This window comes from Fopius arisanus, unplaced genomic scaffold (assembly GCF_000806365.1).
Source record: "Fopius arisanus strain USDA-PBARC FA_bdor unplaced genomic scaffold, ASM80636v1 scaffold00295, whole genome shotgun sequence".
NCBI classification, from domain to species: domain Eukaryota; kingdom Metazoa; phylum Arthropoda; class Insecta; order Hymenoptera; family Braconidae; genus Fopius; species Fopius arisanus.
Genome location: NW_011888034.1, coordinates 30,849 through 37,842, shown reverse-complemented (window position 1 = coordinate 37,842; position 6,994 = coordinate 30,849). Strand labels below are relative to the sequence as shown.

At 34.9% G+C, this 6,994-nt stretch overlaps 1 long non-coding RNA gene across 2 annotated transcripts in view; it reads left to right on the top strand.

The window, feature by feature from the left end:
* Positions 1 to 3,810: 3,810 nt before the first annotated feature.
* Positions 3,811 to 6,994, top strand: part of LOC105272799 (uncharacterized) — a 12,396-nt gene continuing 9,212 nt past the window's right edge. The window contains exons 1-3 of one of the 2 annotated variants that reach the window (XR_892835.1): positions 3,811 to 3,970; positions 4,043 to 4,130; positions 4,256 to 4,298. This is a non-coding gene — a long non-coding RNA (uncharacterized lncRNA). The remainder of the gene's footprint in view (positions 3,971 to 4,042; positions 4,131 to 4,255; positions 4,299 to 6,994) is intronic. The other variant, XR_892834.1, reaches the window with a different exon arrangement.

Genomic DNA, 6,994 nt, shown 5'->3' with positions numbered 1-6,994 from the left:
CGGCCACTCTAATCGAGAGCTCGCGCTCGACTGCCCGGAATCTCCCAGGGCCTTCTCCCCCTAGTCTGGATATCTCGGCGGCAACACGATCATTCCGTTACCCGTGCCACGGCCAATCAACCCGACGGGATCTCGGGGGCACCAGTCCTCTCACCTGGCCGTTGGTCCCTAGTCTAAGTCGGTAGACACATTGGTGTTGCCCAGTTGGACGGCCTGTACGTCGGCCCGAATACTCCCTATCACATGCTGAGCAAACACCAACTAAGTGACAGTCTACCAACGTTCTAAGGGCCGACAGGGGTCGCAGTTTCCACCCAAACCGCTATGCCTTTGGCCCCTCATCGGAGGAAAGTCTTACCTGCCATCCCTCCGAGGCCTGTTCGGCCTCCGCTAGATGGCTGTTCCGCCTCCACTGTCCATAGAACAGGGTTCTTTTCTGTTACCAGGGGGATTTCAACCCGTAACGAGAAAATCTCGTTACATATTATTATTATTATTATTATTATTATTATTGCTGCTATTATTTATAATAATCCTGAAGCGAGTCAGAGTTTACCCAGGGTATTTCAAAGGATCTTAACATGGCCTCAATGTATAAAGCCTCGGCCAAGCCTGAGTATAGGCTCGGCCCGTCGAGGCTCATTGGCTAGTTACATGAGCCTGTTATAAGCCTAATATATCCCACCCTCAACAAGTCAAGGTCAGTTCAGCCTGTATTAATCCTCATATTGCCAAGCCTCGGTAAAACAAGGTTTGCAAAAGGTTGGCCCCATCCTCGAGCCTTTGAATTCCTACCTGGGGAACCAAAGAAATGTACATGATCGAAGACAAATATGAAGAAATTGCCGTTTTCATCAATTTTGGGAAATCTTGTTGCTTTCTGTAATTAAAAAAAATCCACTTATCAACTCAATATTTGGCAGAAAGATTGCTCGTACGACCACAATGAGAGATTACAGGCATTCCATTTAGAAGCCAACGATCAATGAAATTGATGGCAAAATAAAATTAAACAAGTAAGATATGCTGTTGTAATTGATATCATATAGTTTTTTTGGCTAATGAATTAGCAACTCACTCCCGAACCGTTATTCGCAATATATAATTGATATAACAATGTATTGGTTTTTCACTTAAGTATAACCGCTTGCAATATTTATTCTATTCTAGGTATAGAGATTTAGATTGTTATCATTATCATTATCATTTATATTGGTGATGATCATTAATTCCCTTCTATGAGTTCTAGAACTGATTTCTAAAACTAAGTGGCTGTATAATATTGTTCACATTACTTTCAAATTTGGATGAGATATTGTTGTAGCCGAATTATGCATACCCAATCAAATGAATCAAACATAACGAGTGCAAAGAAACCATTGCAAAACTCACTTTCAAGAAAAATGACATAAAATTTTGAATTTGTAATGACTGTAATAGATATCACATCACTAGGTACTGTTGGTATTGCTGGTATCGAAAGTGATGTTAAAAACTACTTGAAATCCTTTTGAGCATAAAATTCTGAGATATGGAAGAGATTTCAATAAAAACTCTACTTGAAATCCTTTTGAGCATAAAATTCCGACATATGGAAGAGATTTCAATATTAAATAAAAAAAAATAAATAAATAAAAATAAACAACTGTTGTCGCTATCAGTTTCATCTTCGAACTCGGCTCAAAAGACACGTGAGAGAATTTTTCAAGTCATCCAGAATTTGATTCAAACCAATTTTTTTTCAATTATCGTCAAGATCTGAAATTTCAAAAAAAAAAATTGAAAAATTGAAAAAAAAAATTATACTAATCAAAAGGGATTCGAATTAATGTGGATGGATAGAGCTCAACAGTGACTACATTTGAAAAAAAAAAGTTATTTGATTGCATGCATCAAGTCGCGCACAATTAAAAAAAAATTTTTTTAAATTAAAAAAAACGTTTGTCACATACATATATACATCCATACATACGTACGGACAGGGTCTAAAAATTGCATTTTCGAACTTTTTGGACCATAATGGATTAATCTAACACAAAAAAAAAAATTTATTTCTGCACGATTACAATGCTTCCGTTTCGGGAGCAAAAATACATAAAATACATGTGAAGTAACAATCATATGTCTTTTACAGTCAGGCACGGCCAACTTCAACCATCTGCAACAGCCAACTGCTTGTTTTATTATATTTTTACAATCATTCGAATGGTGCTTCCAACACAACCTTGATCCTCGATATAACCAGATAGAATTTAAACAAAAGATCACGTTCGATAGATACTCCACGCGGCCTTTGAGTGGTATAATTTTCATTCAATATTTCTCTCGGTCTACAGATATAGGTGCGTTTGATAATTAATGGACTTTCTCTCCAATTTAAAGATTACTTTTCACACAGATTATTACGAGTTTTCAGATTATCGGTAAATGTCTAATTTATGTCCCCAAACGATTCGGAATGTTGTATATTTATTTGGATGAGTTTCATTTCGCAATTGGAAATGGGAAACATTTAGTAGAGGAAATATGGATGTTATTACATTGCTCTCTACGATATCGAGGGTTACGGCGAGGACGTGGCGGCATTTTCGGCTTCGAAGACAATACATGTTGGTACATTTATAGACAATGGACACACAGAAAGATCGCTTTTATAACAGTCTTGAGCACATTGATTAAAGCTCTAAATTCACCTTATCCAATCACCTACAGTCACTGACTAAACACGATAAGTGATTTATTATTATATTATATTTACCTCTAGATTGTTTTTCAAAGTACGAGAGACCGTAATGCGCGCCAGCGCGGGTATGAAACGATTTCTGTAAGAAAGTTACAACTTTATAATCTCACGACACTCTAGGTGGACCAATAAGGAATCGTGGCTTCATGATTTCGAGATTTTCGAGATAATCGATTATGTCAAGCGTGTCCTTTTTAGAATAGCATTTTTCTGCTTATTATTTCGTCCTCTATCTTCTCTTCAATTTATGTGTACTGAGAGGATGTGAATGGGTTTTTCATCAGAGAAATTATTATTTCAATGATTATTATTTTTGGTGGACCCAAACCATACATTTACCAAATTCTCCGTGCAGTGCACCCGAAATTTGTAGCCTATAGAAGATTTGACATACTTGTTGCTCAGCTCGGAAGCACTATAGTGTACTACTATTCACGCTATGACCGAAAAAATTCACTTTACATCACTGTCATGAATATACCGTTGTGCTTTCTATTACTAATTTAATATTCACTTCGATTATATTAAATGCCCATAATGGTCCTCGTCATTCCCAGCTATACCTGTATGGCTGTAAAAGCTGACATTAGGTTTGAAATCTCTATCGGCCGTGATATTCGACAGAAAATTAACTCTTATGATCTATGTGAATGTGACTCAACCATTTATAATTGTCTAAAGCATTCTTTAAAGTCCGTCAATATGAGCAAAAAAGATATTATTATACACATTTTAAGAATCCATCTAGAGTTGCATATTTGCGGTTGCTTAATTTTATTTTTAATTTATTTCTATAGAGAATGACATAGAGAGCTCATCAACATTCTCTATGAACAGGTTTAAAAAAATGTCATGACTGTAGAAAGTAAGTATTAAAATTCCATGCTTCTGTATATTTTCGTCAATGAAAGTCGTACACCTTTCCGCAGTCTCTTCTCTACGTAATGAACACGAAGCAGATTCTCCCACTCATTCATAATACCCAAACTCCCGCCATATTGCATATTTAGTATTCAACTAGTATTCGACTTTGTGCTTTGCGAACAAAAATGGTTGCCCATTGGAGCTGCGCTTAGTAGTCTTTCCTGCGAGATAACACGCTCTTCATTTACCATATTCTTTTATTTGTTCACGAAAAATAAATCCTTTTAGTTAAATAAAACTCGTCATTTTTTTCTATAACAGTGTCACCTACGCCTAGAACAGGAATGGATTAAATGTAGAGAGGTACGTAGCTAAATCTAACAAAGCTTTATGGAATTTGTAATCAAGTTCTTGTTATCCATTATAATTTTACAGGTTATTCCTGGCGGTTCGAGAATTACCATGAAAGTAAAACAGTAAATTTGACGATTATTCATGGAATAAACAAAATCATTGGAAATTGGTAAAATTACAATTTTAACACAGATTTTAAATTATCTATGACATCATTTAAAATTCGTATAATGAAATGGTGTTTTTTTTTTCCAAACAAAAATATGAAACATGACAATGTACAAACACGTGGAGTGAACTTCAACTATGATATTCAATCAATGGGAAAACCGAAAAAGTATGTCGTTTCATCAAAAATACAAACTTTTCTGCAGTTTTTCGTGCGATTTCTGCTTAGAAATCAGATTTTAACGAACAAAATTATGTCAAGGCGGGTGGTTTTCTACTTAGCCCACATCTTTGTTTAAAATTGAAAAAACTATATTACAACTATACTTACTTCCGAAGGCAGCTTTATACTCATTGTTTATTCCAAATTTCCAGCTCTCAGTAGTCACGCTTAATAATGGCGTGAAACGGAGAAAATTATGTTTTTACAAAAAATTTCTATGAGTGTAGGTATGTGTGCGCCCATTTATGCTCGCAAGTTCACCTGTCTTCATTTCCATAACTGGAAATATATTGTGATAAAAATACTGGAATTTTGGCTACTAATTGTGACTATTAGTAGTCAAATTTGTGCTAAATTTTAGCTCACTCCGTTAGTCCAGGGAAATTAGGTCTAACATATGTGTTTCATAAAGCCAAGACGCTTTTTATGTAGAAATGCGTGTTTTGATCGTGTGATTAACGGGCAAGTAATTGTACGTGATTAAAGTTTGTGCATTGCGAGAAAAAAATTAAAAACTACCCTTAAAAATGGTTTTTCGCGATTAACTTGCAAAGTACACTCAATACAGAAAAAAAGGTTGAATATAATTTGAAGAGCAAAATATTTCCCATAAAAAACATATGAAACACTTCATCCCTATTTTGTACCGTTTAATCCCTGCAGTCGTTCAAATGTACGATAGGAGAAAAAAATTGATAAAAAATAGAAAAAATTTAATTTTTTAATTTCAAATAATGTTAAAAAATATTAAAAAATCTGAGTCATTATATCTTCATAACAACATAATTTAGTTCAAAAAATTACTATGGAATAGGAAGGGTAACTTCTAATCCAACTGATGAAAAAAATTTTTTTTTTCCTCCACAATTTTCATTCTTAAATATGAAACAAACTTTATTTGAAACATTTTTATCCATCCCTTATATTTCAGAAGGTAGACGCGATTTTCCGATTCACCCTGAATATATCTTCGCGCTGAGAACCTCTACTCCGGGAGTCCACTATATCTATATATATCGCATGCGTTGCCAGCTACTGTGACGTCACATGTACGCTGTGTTTGTGCGCGGAATGACAACATTGGATATTTGTAAGCCCGAAAATGATGGAAAGACCCGTGAAACTCTTTTCGCCAGTTGACCTGTCTCTTTCCACCCCTACTCTTTCAAGCAAGGAAGATAGGTGAATAATAAATGCTAAATAATGATAAGTGATGATTAATGCATCTATAATTATTCATAAATTATCATTTATTTAATTATTATTGAGATTCGCACGAAGAAATTCGCTATTACTATTTTCAAAAAATCATTGAATTTCAATTGATGCGAAAATTAAAATAGTTTTTGATCAGTAAATAAGTGGGCGAGTTTTACAATCCCACGAGTAGAAAAATACATTACCCACGCGTTTCATCCAAAATTTTATGTCATTGCGCCCGGAAACTGCGATTTAACCGAGCGAAGCGAGGTTAGAATCGCGCGATTACGGGCACCAATGGCATAAATTAATTTTTATGTTTTTCGAAAAAAAAACCTTTTTTTTTTATGTTAAATAATGTATATATATTTAAAATTAATTCTTCACGAATTCGAAAAAAATGTGTTGTAACCTAAACATGTATGTGGAAAACTAATTGATTTTTACAGATATCGATCTCCTATCCTCATGATCATCCTTTAATTTCAGTGTGTGATTTCAGGAAGTTTCGGATTAAAAATGCAATATCTTTTTTTATACCCAACAAGAAATTGCTCCAATATACATTTTTTCCAAAAAAAAGAAAAATCTGAATACCTCCTGAATGAATGACTCAATGTAACCCATTAGAGCCACTGCGATCGCAAGAGGCGACTTTCTACCAAATTTTAAGTCGATAACTTGATTTTGAAAAATCAAAGATCGCATATAAAAGTTTTTTTTCGAAAAACATAAAAATTAATATATGTCCAAAACTTTTTATTCGCTGATCTTATAGAGTACTATATGACGAACATTTCTAAAAAACATGAAACTGATTGAGTGAAATTTTCATAATTGCACTTATTTATTCATCAAAACCTATTTTAATTTTCTCATTAATTGAAATTCAATGATTTTTTGAACATAGTTGTAGCGAATTTCTTCGTGCGAATCTCAATAATAATTTAATAAATGATAATTGCTGATTAATTATAGATCAATTAATCATCACTGATCATTATTTAGCATTTATTATTCACGTATCTTCCTTGCTTGAAAGAGTAAGGAAGAGAGAAAGAGAGGTAGGGATGGAAAGGGACAGGACAACTGTCGAAAAGAGTTTCACGGGTCTTTCCATCATTTTCGGGTTTACAAATATCCAATGTTGTCATTCCGCGCACAAACACAGCGTAAATGTGACGTTACAGTAGCCGGCGACGCATGCAATATATATAGATACTAGCGCCGCCCCGGCCGCTCCGCGGCCGGGACGTTGATGCACTTCTCCATGTCAATTCTCATGGAACTGCTCGTGTGGATTCATCCTGAATTAATGCACAGTGCCCCATGAGCATTGCGCCATGACACTTGTGGTGGGCGCCATGACAGTGCTCTGCTTTTTTTAATAGGATAACGAACCTCCTCGTTTTTCATGCTCCCCTAATAATTTTTTTGGAAAT